We start from the raw sequence: 16,132 nt of genomic DNA on the forward strand, positions 1-16,132 counted from the left end.
GAAGCCCCTGCCATCTGCTAAACTGGATCTATGATGACAGAAGCCGAGGAATGTGAGGTTCATCTAGAGAGTTCTTGTGAATTTTCCAAGGGTAAGCACAACACCTAGCTCATTAGATCCTGGGATAATCCACAACCCCTCCTTCACTCAGAACAGGTGAAAGTACTGAGACCTGGAGAGGGGTGGGATCACCATGAAGGTGACACACCTGGCTGGAGGGGCAGCAGCAGGAGTGTGGCCCCTTCCTAAAGCTGCAGGCTTATGAAACGAAACATAAGGAGGGCACGTTTTCACCTGGACATGGAGCCTCAGCCTCACAGGTCCTGATGGGGCCAAGGCCCCTGTGGTAAAGCCCCTCCTGCTTGCAAAACAGGATGCTGAGACCCAGGGAGGTGCATGGCTGATCAGAGCTCCCACCACAAATTAGAAGTAGTCTTCAGATTGTAGATGCGTCTGTTTCTTCGTGTGCCAGGCTGGTGGGGGAAGTCAAGCTTGCCAATGTCCACATGGGGCTAAAGAGGTCTCAGATGAGGATCTCAAAAAGGATCCTGAGGAGAGAGGGCCAGGTTGCCTAGAGCCCGTCTGTGGAAAACCTGGTCAGGGGTCACTACAAGGGAAGAGTGAAGAGCAGTGGCCTCAAAACTTTACAATTAAGAAAAAAAAAAAATCAGACCACACAGTCATCAATATATGTGCCTGAGAACCTTCAGTGCAAGGCACTGGGTCTCAGCAGAGATGAAGCATCCAAACTCCTGGGGAGTTTCCATTGCAGTGGGGGGACAAAAAAAAATCAAGAAACAATCTAATAAGGATAATTACCAATGGAGTTACGGGCCATGAAGGTCATATAACAGGGTCACCTGCCCTGGGGAATGGAGGTCCCCATGAGCGGGGTGGCCTTGATGAGAAAGGGTGCCCTGCATAAGGTCAGTCAATATAAAATATAATATATCTTTGTTTATTCACTATGTACATTGAGATATAATAATATGTATGAAAATGTGCAAAAATAGAAATTTTAAAATGAGATTTTAAAGCATATATAACATTTCTGTTATTTTCTTCCCATATGACAATCGTGCCCAGCCCTGGGCCTTAGGGCACTCCCTTTGCAGAGCACTCATTAGGAACATGTGCTTTGGGGCCCAACAGACCTGTGTTTGAATCCAGGACTTTCTTGTCATTATCTGTGGCTTTAGGGCAGCTTCTGGGACACAGTCTCTTCCTCTGTAAAATGGGACAATAATTCCTACTTTGCTCTATGCTTTAAATGAGGTAATACTTAAACGGTGCTTGGTACCAGGCTTGGCAGCCTGGAAGAGCTCATATATGGTAACTATAGTGATTATTATTACCATGATCAGGCTCATCCTTGTTTGCTAAAATTAATGAAACTCAACTCTAAATACCATGGACCCTCAGGCTTGTTTCTTGAGCTGCACCATCCTCACCAGAGATGCTGGGTCACCGCTGAGTATAAGGCTGGAACTAAGATGACAGTTTCCCTTGGCCGAATACGATGCCCCCAGCGTTGATGCAGATGGACCTGGAGCCTGGCTAAAGAAAGGCTGGCTGGGCGTCCCCGAGGATGGGGCTGAGAGGCCGGTCAGATTTCAGCTTTCTCTGTGTTCCTTTTAAAATAATTGAAGTGTCAGCTTGGGTTCATGGGCTGGTCACGGTTTCCATCCCTCTCTAACTTCATAAGGCAAGTCCATGAATTATACAGTGCCGGAGCAGACGGTGCTAAGTAAGGATGCATCACAAGCTGGGCTTAATAAGGACACTCCAGCTATTCTTGGAAGGCATTTGCAAGTCAAAAATATGGTGCATGGAGATCTGATGTCGACTTCACATTCTGAAGATTTCAGCTAGGTCAGCATTATTTTATGTTAAATCCCATCAAAACAAAAAAATAAAGAAATAAGGAAGCGCTATAGTACATTGTTTTGCTTCGTTTTTAATTTGAACTTTTTAGTAATAACACAAATGGTCAAATCTGCCTACCTCCTCCCACACACCCCAACCCCATCTCCCATTCCCACACCCCCTCTAAGTAATGTCAACACACATTCTCATGGACTCATATGGTGTGGGTAGGCATTGCCTTGCTGTGGAATTAGAAAGTATTCCTACCATTATAATTTTGTGCTAAATAGTGAGAATATAAAAGCTTTCCTGTTTTCTTTCTTTTTTTCACCAAGCTTTCGCATGACCCATACCTGCGCTTTTCTATAACATGTCCACGTGTTAAAAACTCAGCCATTTATCAAAAAAATAGGGACTGACATCTATTTAAAAAATTAAATTGCGCTGGAGGATAGGAACCAAGAACCACAGTAAAAGCTGGGAGGCTTTTCTCCTGTACTCCAGGAGGGTGGCTTTTCATCCAGAATGCCCCAGGAGAGAGGGTTGACCATTCTGGATGGCTCCTTCGTCACTTCCTGAGAATCAGCTGCCTCCGTAGGAGATGCTGGGCCCTGTAGTGCAGGGATCCCACTTAGACTTCCCTTTATGGGTTCACATGTGGCTTTGTTTATAAACACAGTATTTCAGGGGAAAGGCAAGCAGGCATCACGTGCCAGGAGGTAAGGGAAGCACAGAAGCAGGAATATCTAAGAGGCCCCTGCAAACCTTTTCTGGCCATTGATGGCAAAAAAGGATCAGGGTTTCCCTAACTCACCTCCTTGCAACCTGGAGAGCCACTAGCATCTTTGTGTACACAAGGGCCAGGTTTATTTTGGGAATCCTTAAATGTAAACCCAATACAGCAGCGATGAGAGTATTTATATCAGCAGCAAAGTGCAAGAACAGCCTGTGAACTGGAAACCTCTTGGGCTGGAAAAGTCCAAGTGCTCAGAAGAAGGTAGGTAGACCAGCATTTCTCAAACTTAAATATGCCCAAGAATCCCCCTGGGGATCTTGTTTAAATAAAGACCAAGATTCTGCAAAGGGCCTAAGATGTTGCATTTCTAAAAGTGCCCAGGCAATGCTGCTGCTGATGCTGGTCCTTGGACCCCACTTTGAGTGGTGAGGGTGTAGGCTAGGTCCCTTTTTCCAGGAAGGCTTATATTCAGGTTACTGGGCTCAGGTGCTGTGATGGGGGTTGGGGGGACGTGGTTTCGTGTTGGCTTCCAGATTGTGCCTTAGATGGACATGATTGGCTCATACAGGATGGTGGCCGGGGGTGCTGGGCAGGCATGGGCATGGGACAGAACACAGGACCATGAGTCAGGAGAAGTGGATTCTCCTGGCACCACCTGGCTCCCCTACTCAGCTGTGGAGTAGTAGAGAGTATTTGATGACAGGGAGGTCATTGGCAGCTTTCAGAAGAGCAGATATAAAGTCTCTAGGATGTGTTAGGTCAAAAATCTAAGTGTAATGGGGTGTGTATGGTAGGCTGACACTGAGTAAAGAAAGTGAGGGACCACATACACATAGATGAGTTTGTGTAAATGGAGAACTTCTCATTCTGAAAAGATACACAAGAAACCATAAACAGTGGTTGACTTTGGGGGGAGAAACTGAGAAAGAAGATACATGGAGCAAGAAGAGACTCCCTCCAATTGAAACACTCACTTCTCTGACCACAGTGATTGGTTCAGTGGGCTTGGACCTGTGACATGCCCTGTTCCAATCAGAGTGAGTCTCTGGATATTTGCTGGACTGTGTTGTTCTCCATCTCATTCCAGTGAGACTCACTTGTCAACATCTGCTGATATCTGCCATCCAGTGTGGTGTTCAGACAGTTGTTCCCCTCCTTGCTGGCATCAGCTGGGACATGACAGTGTCCTCATCTGATCTCACAGGACATCCTCTCCTGTTGTTGTGAGTCCCCTGCGAGGCTCTGCCTTTCAGGTGACCCCTCTGCCCCACTCCTTGTGGGCATGGAGAAGCCCATCTATTCTCTCTGCACCAGGCTGAGGGAGTGGCACTCTCTGTGTCCATATGTCTGGGCTCCTCCACTGGACAGGGATCTCTCTCTAAGGTTTGCTTTCATCCCAAGGCCCCTCCCTTCTTGTTTCCCAAACTGGCCAGAGATTTCTGGGTCTGATACTTCCTCTCCCACTGAGATTGGACCACAGGAGGAGTCAAGCATGTGACTCCTTGTCCCTGCCTCACATATCAGTAGCTCCTTCTGCTGCTCTCACCTCTGCCTCCGCCCACCCCACCCCTCTTAGTTATCCATGTCTAATCTCGGCAGCATGGCAGTCTGGTTCTCCAGCTCTCCTTTTTCTAATCTAGACTTTATGCCCCAATTCCTTCAGAGCTTTGCTTCTGATGATGCTAAAACTAGGCTTTTAGAACTGGAAAAAAAAAAAAAAAACAGTTTTTGCAAATCAAAAGCCTTATCTTTCAAGAACTTGTCTCTGCTATGAGTACCAAAGTTCTATTTTGAAATGAAAAGAGTTGACTGTTTCTCTTCTCCTCACATTCCGTGTTCCTGATCTAACAGTCCTAATCTTGCTTGAGGCCAGGCACCTTCGCCTTGGGTACATGGGTGTGGGAAGTATGATCTTCCTGCTGTGGCATCAATGGCCCTTCAGCTCCCCGCAGCCTTCCTAAGTTCTGCAGGGGAATAGGAGAAAACAATTTTGGAGTTGGGGCACCCAACTAGTGGCAGAAATAGTCCCACTTCTGCCACTCAATTGTTGCGCGACCTAGGGAGTGGCTGAATCCTTTTGAACCTCGCTTTTCTTATCTGCAAAATGGGGAGAGCAACAACCACCTCTCAAGGTTGTTTCAGGATCAAGGCAGATAACATATGTGAAAGTGCTTTGTAAATCACAACGTATGGTATAAACATGAAGCATCATTACTTTCCAGTGTTCTTAACTTCTTTGTGTAGTTTTCCCTGCCAAAGGCTTCTGTCTTGAGCTCGCGTGGCAATTTGCTCACAGAGCCATGAACGTATTGTATTGTGCCGAACTTATATTTTAACATGTCTGCTGGCTTCTTGCACTGTATGTGAGTGCTTGGAGGGCAGGGACCACACCTATGTGATCTTGGCACCTCTTGCCTTCAGCCAGTGTCTGAAGTAGGTGCCCAGTATGTGTTTGTTGATGAAGGGGTGGACACTTAGCAAGTACTCAGTAGATTCATGTAATATAAATAAATAATTAGCCAGGAGCAGCAATGGGCTGGAACTTCTGTAGACTAGTGGTTTTCAACTGGGAGCAATTTTGTCCCCTTCCTCCCAGGGGGTATTTGGCAATCGGAAGATGTTTTTGGTTGTCATAACTTGGGGAGTGCTACAGATATCTAGTGGGTAGAAGCCAGGGATGCTGCTAAACATCCTACAATGACCAGGACAACCCCCTACAACAAACAGTTATCCAGTCTAGAATGTCAAGAGTGCCATTGCCTAGAAACCCTGCTGTAAGCTCTCTTTTTAAACAGTCCTGAGAAATAAGTCCTGTGAGTCCAGAATTGGAAGGGAAGCTTAGACTTTGGGTTTAAAAATGATGTCTTGATTATCTTTGATGAATGGAAGGGGGTGGAGATATGGTGGCTAATGATGAAGAGTCTGAAAATTATTACTAGCTGGGGGTGGGAGAGGAGAGAGACTTTGGAAAATGTCCAGCTGAAGAAGAGAAGAGGGTTGGCATCAGACAGGATAGGGTGGGGCCCTAGTGTGCTGGGAGGCACTGAAGGAACCTCTGAGTAGAGAAGTTAAGCATGTGTGCTGAGCTCTATGATTGTCCATTAATTCCCTGTCCTCCTTCGGCAGGAGGCACCTGTTGAACTCAGGCATCGGCATGTGAATTGATTTGGTCAATGAAATGTGAGAGAAGTGACATCCACTTTGAGACAGGCAGTTTCCGAGTGAGTATGTACTTCCCCATGTTCCCCAGTGTGGTTGCTTAGCCACCCCGGGCCCCAGAATGAGATAACAGCAACATAGAGCATGACCTGTAATTGCCGTGAAGATGAGAGAGAAACAGACCTGGAATGCCTTACACCACTGCAGTTTTTTGGATTATGTTTTATTGCACCATAATCTATCCTATCTTGAGAATGTACTATATTGGGGCCGACATAGCTAGCAATCCTGTGTAACTGAAGATCAGCTCATCTTTCCTTTCCCCTTTGAATTGGTTTGCACAGGGATCTCTGAGGTGTCTTGGCTAGAGAAGACAAATGCCAAGTGACTAGGACCCCTAATTGTAGTCAACGAAAAGAGTCAGACTCTGTAGTATATTTGGAGGGGTTTATTCTGAGCCAAATATGAGTGATCAATGGCCTGTGACACAGCTCTCAGGAGATTCTGAGAACATGTGCCCAAGATGGTCAGGCTACAGCTTGATTTTATACATTTTAGGAGGACATAAATCATCAATTAATATGTGTAAAATACATTGGTTCAGTCGGGAAAGGTGGGACAACCTGATTCAAAGATTTTCTGATTGGTAATTGGTTGAAAGAATTATTATCTAAAGACTTGGAATCAATAGAAAAGAATATCTGGGTTTACGATAAGGGGTTGTGGAGACCAGAGTTTTATTATGCAGATTAAGCCTCCAGGTAGGAGGCTTCAGAGAGAATAGATTGTAAATGTTTCTTTTCTTTCTTTCTTTCTTTCTTTCTTTCTTTTTTTTTTTTGAGATAAAGTCTTGCTCTGTTGCCCAGGCTGGAGTGCAATGGTGCAATCTCGGCTCACTGCAACCTCCACCTCCTGGGTTCAAGCGATTCTTGTGCTTCAGTCTCCTGAGTAGCTGGGATTACAGGTGTCTGCCACCATGCCCAGCTAATTTTTGTATTTTTAGTAGAGATGGGGTTTCACCATGTTGACTAGGCTGGTCTGGAACTCCTGACCTCAAGTGATTCACCTGCCTCAGCTCCCAAAATGCTGGGATTACAGGTGTGAGCCACTGCACTCAGTCAAGAATAGACTGTAAATGTTATCAGATTTAAAGAGTCTTCTATCAGTAATTCCAAAAGGGAGGAGGGTATAATGAGGCATGTCCAGCTCTCTGTTCCCATCATGTCCTGAATTCGTTTTTCAGGTTAACTTTGGAATGCCCTTGGCCAAGAGGAGGGGTCCATTCAGATGGCTGGGGGAACTTAGAATTTTATTTTTGGTTTATACAGTCCATCTGCATTCTCAAAGCTCCAGGAGGCAGGAGCCATGGTGGGTCCAGGGGAAGGCAACTGACACTCCAAAACTCCCTTCCCACTGCTGCTTCAATGCCAGCTTCACAGAAAGATATATGATGGTTCTATTTATTTAGTTATCACAAATGTCACTATTATCACAGATGACATTAATTTTTAAAAGAAAAGGAAGAAAATATGTCACATTTCTGTTTTGTGCATATGCTGATTGAATGAAAAGTTTATATCAGATGCCAACTTAAAATAAGAACATATAAATATTTAATTGTTTATATGTATGTATACATTGCTGTATACACAATATTTATCTATACAGTTATAGAGCACTGATTCTCAGCTGAGGGGTGATTTTTACTTTCCAGGGAGACATTTGGCAATATCAGGAGACATTTTTGGTTGTCCCAGCTGAGGGCTTGGGGGTACTCCTGGCATCCAGTGGGTAGAGGCCTGGGATGCTGCTAAGCATCCTTCAGTGTACAGGGCAGTCCATATTATCTGAACTGTGCTGAGGTTGGGAGAGCCTGGCCTGGATGTACATCTAAAGCCAGGAGTTCTGGGGCTGTTTTGTGTGAAGCCATGAGTGCTGGCATCATTCTTCAGAGCATCATTGACACACATCTGCTTGATTCATTTCACGTCCCCACCTTGGCTGACTCATCTAGAAGAAACCACAAGTCACAGATCAGCGAGGGGCCAGCCCTCACGGTCCTTACAAGACAGCCTCGATGGCACTGGGGTTCCCCTGGGAACACACATGGTCAAGCATAGCTGCTTTGCTCAGCTCTCAGGATGACAACTATTTACACCTAGTGTGCTTTATAGCACACCTGGGATGGGAGTTGCAACGGCGGAAAGGTAACGGTGTGGGAGGAAGGGAGTGAGAAGGGGAACCGGAGAAGGGAGGGCCAGTCATGTTAGTTTTATGAAGATATGACAATTAGCGCATCATTTAAAACATTGCTCATAAGGATTGCTTAGGCGCAATTTGTCTATATATGAAGATATTGAGATATGTGATTTTATAGCTACAGCTATATGTAATATATGTGTGTGTGTGTGTGTGTATACACACATTAGTAATGAGGTGAAACATTTACTGTCCTAACAGCTGGAACTAACATTCCACATGGAATGGGAACTGACTTTGAGACACTTTCTGGATAAGTCACTGGACTGGAGAGAGAGACCTGGAGGGCAAACGCGCCAGCTGGACTCCCAGAGAATAAGCTAGCTTGTTGCTGAAGATGGAAACCTTCTCACTTTTGCTCCTGAGATGGGAGATTAAGAAAAAAAAATAGAAAGGAAACAAAAAACAGAGAAAAAGAAGGAGGAAGACAGAGTAGCCAGAAAGATGATGAGATGCTAGGATGCTTTATGGGTGGCAGAGCCCGTGAGAAATGTGTGGTGGGTTTTGGGGACGGGGTGAAGTGGGAAGGCCTTTAGGAAGCAGACTGTGGTGCTACTTTGCCACTTTTCTAAGTGGGAGAGAAAAAAAGAATGAGAGTGTGGCCCTAGAATATTTGTCATGCAGTGTGCTCAGAGCTATATTAGGATGTCTTTCCTGTCCTGTCTGATGCTCTATGTGGCAGGTTTGAGCTGCCCAGGGAAGAGACTCAGCCTCCAGGCCCCTCTCTTCCCCTGTGCCCTGCTCCATACCTCCACGTGGTGCATGAGGGAGGGCCCAGGAGGCTGAGGCCATGCTGGGGCCTTAAGCTCTGGCCTAACCAAGTGGAGTCTCAGGGGAGACCTTGAACCATAAGGCAGGGGTTAGTGTTTCCAGCCACACGGATCTAGATGTTAAGGAAGCTAGGGAGCTCCAGCTGACAGGTGGGGAACCAGACTTACTCCACCAAACGATTAGACCAGATGCCAACTCATTTCCAGATCTCATTGCCAAAGATACTAGAAAAGCCCTTAGGTAAAACAAAGCGAGGAATCGGAGGCAGACACAAATCCACCAAGTGGAGAATCCACACACTTGCAGCAATGACACTAATGCTTTGAAGGAGGCAAATTTCTCAGACTTGTCACATATTTATTTGCAGTTTCAGTCTCTAGAGATTCCAGAGTCTGGGATCTGGATTGGGGTGAAGGGGGGCATGGTTTTGCCACAGCCTGCCCTGTACTGCTGAATTCTCCTGCGCGTGCTCAAGTGCTTGCAAATGAAAGGTCATCTGGGCCTTGATCAGTCGTGTGGCCTGTGGATGGTGAGCAGCCTGGCAAAGGCAGAGGTCTGTGAGGTGGGGGCAGTGGGGCTCCGTGGGCAGGTTTGCCATGCCTGAGCACCAGGTCCCTACTCTAACACAGGCACACCACAGAGATATTGCAGGTTTGGTTCCAGGCTACCACAATAAAGCAAATATCACAATAAAACAAGTCACACAATTTTTTTGGTGTCCCAGTGCATATAAAAGTTGTGTCTGCATGATACTGTTGTCTATTAAGTAAGCAATAGCATTGTCTAAAAAACAATGTACATACCTTAATTAGAAATACTTTATTGATTAAAAATGCTAACGATCATCAGAATCTTCAAGTCGTCATAAACATTTTGCTGGTGGAGGGTCTTCCTTCAGTGTTGATGGCTGCTGACTGATCTGGGTGGTGGTTACTGAAGATTGGGATGACAGTGGCAATTTCTTAAAGGACAGAAACAATGAAGTTTGTTGCATCAATTGACTCTTCCTTTCAAAAAAGATTTCTCTGTAGCTTTTGACAACATTTTATCCACAGCAGAACTTCTTTCAAAATTGGAGTCAATCCTCTTAATCCCTGCTCCCGCTTTATCAACTAAGTTTATGTGATATTCTAAATACTTTGTTGTCATTTGAACGATGTTCATAGCACCAGTAGATTCCACCTCAAGAAACCACTTTCTTTGCATATCTGTCAGAAGCAACTCCTCATCTGCTGAAGCTTTATCATAAAATTGCAATGATTCAATGTCATCTTTAGGCTCCACTTGTCATTTTATGTCTCTGCCACTTCTGCAGTTACTTCCTGCACTGAAGTCTGAAGCCCTCAAAGTCATCCGTGAGAGTTGGAATCCACTTCTTCCAAACTCCTGTTAATGTTGCTATTTTGACCACGTTCTATGAATCACAAATGTTCTTATGGCATCTAGAAGGGGAAATCCTTTCCAGGAAGATTTCAATGTATTTTTCCTAGATCCTTCCAAGGAATCACTATCTATGACTGCTAAAACTTTTAAAAAATTATTTCTTAAATAATAAGACTTGAAAGTTGAAATTACTCTTTGACCTAAGGGCGGAGATTGGATGTTGTGTTAGCAGGCATGAAAACAACATCAATTGTACATCTCTTTATACATCTCCATCAGAGTTTTTGGGTGACCAGGTCCATTGGCAATGAACAGTCATATTTTGAAAGGAATCTTTTTTTCCTGAGCAGTAGGTCTCAAAATTGGGCTTAAAATATTCAGTAACCCATGTTGTAAACCAATGTGCTGTCATCCAGGCTTTGTTGTTCCACTGATAGAGCACAGGGAGAGTAGATTTAGCATCGTTCTTAATGGCCCTAGGATTTTGGTGATGGTAAAGGAGGAGCATTGGCTTCAACTTAAAGTCACCAGCTCCATTAGCCCCTGATAAGAGAGTCAACCTGTCCTTTGCCATGGAAGTCAGGCATTGACTTTTCTTTTCTTTTCTTTTCTTTTCTTTTTTTTTTTAATTATTTTGAGATGGAGCCTCACTGTGTTGCCCAGGCTGGAGTGCAGTGGCATGATCTGGGCTCACTGCAACCTCTTACCTCCCAGGTTCAAGCAATTCTCCTGCCTCTGCCTCCCGAGTAGCTGGGACTACAGGCACATGCCACCACGCCCGGCTAATTTTTGTATTTTTAGTAGAGATGGGGTTTCACCATTTTGGTCAGGCTGGTCTTGAGCTCCTGACCTTGTGATCCACCCGCCTCGGCCTCCCAAAGTGCTGGGATTACAGGAGTGAGCCACCACGCCCAGCCAACTTTTCTTTATCTATGAAAGTCTTGGATGGCAACTTCTTCCAAGAGTAGGCCATTTCATCTTCATTGAAAATCTGTTGTTTAGTGTAGCTACTTTCATCAGCCATCTTAGCTAGATCTTCTGGATAACTTGCTGCAGCTTTTCTATCAGCACTTGCTGCTTCACCTTGCACTTTTATGTTCTGGAGATGGCTTCTCTCCTTAAACCTCATAAACCAACCTCTGCTAGCTTCCAACTTTTCTTCTACAGCTTCCTCAGCTCTCTCAGCCTTCATAGAATTGAAAGAGGATTAGGCTCTGGATTAGGCTTTGGCTTAAGGGAATGTTGTGGCTGATTTGATCTTTCATCCAGACCACTCAGACTTTATGTCAGCAATAAGCCTGTTTCACTTTCTTATGATTCGTGTGTTCACTGGAGTAGCACTTTTCATTTCCTTCAAGAATTTTTCCTTTGCGTTCACAACTTGGCTGTTTGCTGTGAGAGGTCTAGCTTTCAGCCTCTCTTGGCTTTTGACGTGCCTTCCTCACATGCTTCATCTTTTCCAGCTTTTGATTGAAAGTGAGAGACTGTGACTCTTTTTTCCACTTGAATACTTAGAGGCCATTGTAGGGTTATTAATTGGCATAATTTCCATATGTATGTGTTTCAAGGAATAGGAAGGCCCAAGGACAGGGACAGAGACAGGGATTGGCCAGTAGGAGCAGTCAGAACACACGCGACATTTATCGAGTTCACTGTGGGCGTGGTTCATGGCACTCCAAAATAATTACAATAGTGACATCAAAGATCATTGATCATAGATCACTATAACAGATGTAGTAATAATGACTAAGTTTGAATTATTGTGAGAATTACCAAAATGTGACAACAGAGACACAGAGTGAGCACAACCTGTTGGAAAAATAGCTCTGATAGACTTGCTGTATGCAGGATTGCCACAACCTCCAATTTGTACAATTGCAACATCTGCTGAGCACAATCAAGTGAGTTCAGTAATATGAGGTGTGCCTGTAAGTAGCATGAGGGCCCCTAGTTTCTCTTCCCTCACCTGCAGGAGCCTTTAAACTTGAGACTTGAGTTGGGTATTGTCCGCTGGTCCCCAGCATTCTCACCACTTTCTATGGCGTCTTCCTGGACTGTAATGATAGGGAAGATAAAAATGATATTTCTCAAACTCCCTTGCAGCTATTGCTCTGACAGTACACTTTGTTCTGCCAATCAGATGCCATCAAGCTGAGATGTGAAGCGGAAGTGAGGCAGAGGCTCCCTTCCTTTTGTTTGGCGCAGTTTTCTGTGAGAGAGCAGAGGTGGGAGATGAGGGGACCTCTGCCCCAGTGTTTCTGCATCCAAGCTCCAGCCTTGTTGAAGGTGAGAAAAGCAGCTGTGATGGTTTTATGACCCTAGTCCCTGGCTTCTGATCCCTGGACCACATCTAAGGGGCTGTGTTCTTGAATAGAGAGTGGTGATCTCCCAATTCTCCCCGTCCTGGCTGTGTCACAGGGAGCAACTCTCTCAGTGGGTTGGTTCTGTGGTGTTTGGAGAGACATTCCTGGAAGCCCAGGCAAGAGTCTGCTGCTCCAGTCCTTCCAGTGCTTTTTTGTTTATTTATTTATTTATTATTTTATTTTATTTTATTTTATTTTATTTTATTTTATTTTACTTAAAGTTCTGGGATACGTGTGCAGAACGTGCAGGTTTTTTACATAGGTATACATGTGCCATGGTGGTTTGCTGCACCTATCAACCCATCATCTAGGTTTTAAGCCCTGCATACATTAGGTATTTGTCCTAATGCTCTCCCTCCCCTTGCCCCTCACCCCCTGACAGGCCCTGTATGATGTTCCCCTCCCTGTATCCATGTGTTCTCATTGTTCAACTACCACTTATGAGTGAGAACATGTGGTGTTTGGTTTTCTGTTCCAGTGTTAGTTTGCTGAGAATGATGGTTCCCAGCTTCGTCCATGTCCCTGCAAAGGACATGAACTTGTTCTTTTTTATGGCTGCATAGTATTCCATTTTTTAAAAATCCTTGTATTAAATGCTTTCCTGTTGAAAATAGCTATGCTGGGCTGGGTACAGTGGCTCAGGCCTGTAATTCCAGCACTTTTGGAGGCCAAGGTGGACAGATCACCTGAGGTCAGGAGTTTGAGACCAGCCTGGCCAATATGATGAAACCCCATCTCTAATAAAAATACAAAAGTTAACCGGGCATGGTGGTGCATGCCTGTAATCCCAGCTACTCAGGGGGCTGAGGCAGGAGAATTGCTTGAACCTGGGAGTCAGAGTTTGCAGTGAGTCAAGATCCCGCCACTGCACTCCAGCCTGGGCAACAGAGCAAGACTTTGAAAAAAAAAAAAAAAAAAAAAAAAGGAAAGAAAGAAAAGAAAAGAAAAGAAAAGAGCTACACTGGTTTCTATCTCCCACTAACTGACACAGGACTTTATAAAGACAACCAGAGGAGTTGTTAAGAACCATTGAACTAATACCCTGGATTTAGAACAACAGAAAGTTCACAACACACAAACAGCCACAAAGGAGGTAGAGTGGGTTCCTTTCCCAGTCAGCACTTCCTCCTCTCTGAGAGCTAAGCCTGGATTGTCATGCACGAGGGGACTGTCCCGACTCCTCTGGGCCCTACCACGTTCCTGTCTCCCAGGCTGGGCTGGGACTAGGGTGAGGCAAAGGTGCCTAGGCATGAAATGTAAGGAGGCACTCACCCTCAGGGCTGTGCGAGTACAGGCTGAGCCCTGAGAGTCAGTGCCTCTATAAATTTTATATACTAAGTACTTCACTTGCCTCACCCCAGTCCTGGCCTCCTCAAAAATCTGACCTAGGTGGACCTAGTTGGCCTCAACGTTGAGTGCAGAGAACTCTTGTCCTCTGCTCATGCTCTGGCTCAAAGCCCATTCTGTAAGTGGCTCCTCTGGAGGGCTCTCAAGTCTGCCCTGCACCTCACACTGTGCCTATGTGAGGCTGCAGCTCCCAGAGGCTCTCTGCATTCCCTCTGCTGTGTCATCCCTATCCTACTACCAGGAGGGAGGATCTTTGGTCCCAAGCTTAAAACGGGTCCCCACTAACTATGCCAACACGACATTTCCAGGTAACATCAGACACCACCAGGGGAATGGCAGCTTGGGGCATTGTTCTGTGAGCTCTTTGTGCCCAGTGTCCAATCATCAGGCTGTATGAACAGAAGTGCAGTATGCAAAACAAGGGAGGGGAGAGTTCGGCTCCACCCCAACTCATCAAACACACCTGGAGAGGCTCCACTTCCAAGGGGCTGGAGTCCTTGAAGGAAGAACAATTGGCAAACAGCTAATCAATATACAGGTGTTGCCCAATTTTAATAGAAAGTAGAGAAGTGCAAATGAAAGCAGCAGAGCAGAAAGTTACTTTTTGCACTTATCAGATTGTCAGCAGTTAGAACTGCTGGGCACAGTGGCTCATGCCTGCAATTCTAGCACTGTGGGAGGCCAAAGTGGGAGGACCGCTTGAGCCCAGGAGTTTAAGGTCAGCCTGGGCAACAGAATGAGACCCTGTCTTTATGAAAAGAAAAAAGAAAAAAAATTAAATCAAAAGAGAAAAAAAATTAGAAGCATGAATGATTCAGTAGCAACGTCTAGAGCTGGGTGCTGTCTCATCTCTCAGTACCCTGGACACCATTGGCTGAGGGAAGGCAGAGAAGACAATGCAATGAGTAGTGTCAGTGCTTTTATAAAGGAGAGAAGTGAAAATGCGTTCTTCTCTCTATGTTTCAAAATGCCCACATACCTAGCAAGAGGCAGATAGCAAAGCTGTGGCGTTCCCTTCCATCCTGTTCACGGTCACTTCTTATCTGCCTGGAAGGTTCACTGGGGGAGCTCGAGGGAGCAGCTGCTGAGGCAGGCCATGCACAGAAGGAGATTTCAGCCTTAGAACCTATTCAGATGAGCACACCGCTCTGCTTGCATGGGCTCTGAAGATATCCCAATCTGGGTTTCCAGGAAGCTCTGGACACTACTAGAAACACATCTGAAGTTTGGACGGAGGAAGCCAGCCTGCAATAGCCTACATAGCCATGGACTATGAGCTTGCCTGACCTGTTATTACCTGATGGAAGTGTAGCCCCTGGCTGCTAGGTACGGGCAGGGGTGCTGGGGTGGTGTGGGGTAAGGAGAGATGTGAAGAGGGGGAGAGGGAAGCTCTTTATGACAGGGAAATATGTGTACCTCCAGGAGGTTTTGTGAGTGCCAGGTGCAACCATGATTAGTAAAGACACACTGGCAACTCCTGGACAAGCATTACCACATACGCACTAGTAAGGGAGAAGGAAAGTTAGGAAGGGGGCCATTTCTCTTTAGGGAGGTGGCACAATGTGGTTATTTTAGTGAGAAAATAAGTCTTACCTTGGTCTCAGTCTTGCAATGTAACCTGAACTTATTTGCTTAACCACTCTGAGTTCCAGTGTGCGCACTGGAACTTACTTAGCATTCTTACTTAGAATGTGAAAGTCAAAATAAGAGTATGTAAAAAGATATGCTGAGATGTTTCCACTGTTACACAAATGTAAGGGTTGGGTGTTATGTCCTCATCTCCTGTCTGGCTCTTCTCTCTCTACCTCCAGCCTAATCTTCCCCTGCTCCACCTCACGTCCTCAGCCTCACTGGCCTTCATTAAGTTCTAGAAAGAGTTATCCTCTTTCCTGCCTCAGAGCCTTAACACCTGCTGTTCCCTGTTCCTGTAACACTCTTCTCTTTTTAAATTATTATTATTTAATTTTTGAGATGAGATCCACTCTGTCACCCAGGCTGGAGTGCAATGGCACAATCTCGACTCACTGCGTCCGCCACCTCCTGGGCTCAAGCAATTCTTCCACCTCAGCCTCCCAAGTAGCTGGGATTACAGGTGTGCACCACCACACCTGGCTAATCTTTTTTGTATTTTTGGTAGAGATGGGGTTTCCTCATGTTGTCCAGACTGGTCTCCAACTCCTGAGCTCAAGTAATCCACCTGCTTCGGCTTCCCAAAGTGCTGGGATTGCAGGCGTAAGCCACTGTGCTC

General features: G+C 45.5%; 1 long non-coding RNA gene across 20 annotated transcripts in view; it reads left to right on the forward strand.

The window, feature by feature from the left end:
• LOC104002363 (uncharacterized) overlaps positions 1-16,132 on the forward strand; it is a 249,704-nt gene that overhangs the window by 211,309 nt on the left and 22,263 nt on the right. For 18 of the 20 annotated variants that reach the window (XR_008539336.2, XR_008539330.1, XR_008539328.1 and 15 more), the window contains 3 exons: positions 5,729-5,823; positions 12,315-12,460; positions 14,939-15,210. This is a non-coding gene — a long non-coding RNA (uncharacterized LOC104002363). The remainder of the gene's footprint in view (positions 1-5,728; positions 5,824-12,314; positions 12,461-14,938; positions 15,211-16,132) is intronic. The other 2 variants (XR_010151405.1, XR_008539334.1) reach the window with 2 other exon arrangements.

This window comes from Pan troglodytes, chromosome 16, assembly GCF_028858775.2.
Source record: "Pan troglodytes isolate AG18354 chromosome 16, NHGRI_mPanTro3-v2.0_pri, whole genome shotgun sequence".
NCBI lineage: Eukaryota > Metazoa > Chordata > Mammalia > Primates > Hominidae > Pan > Pan troglodytes.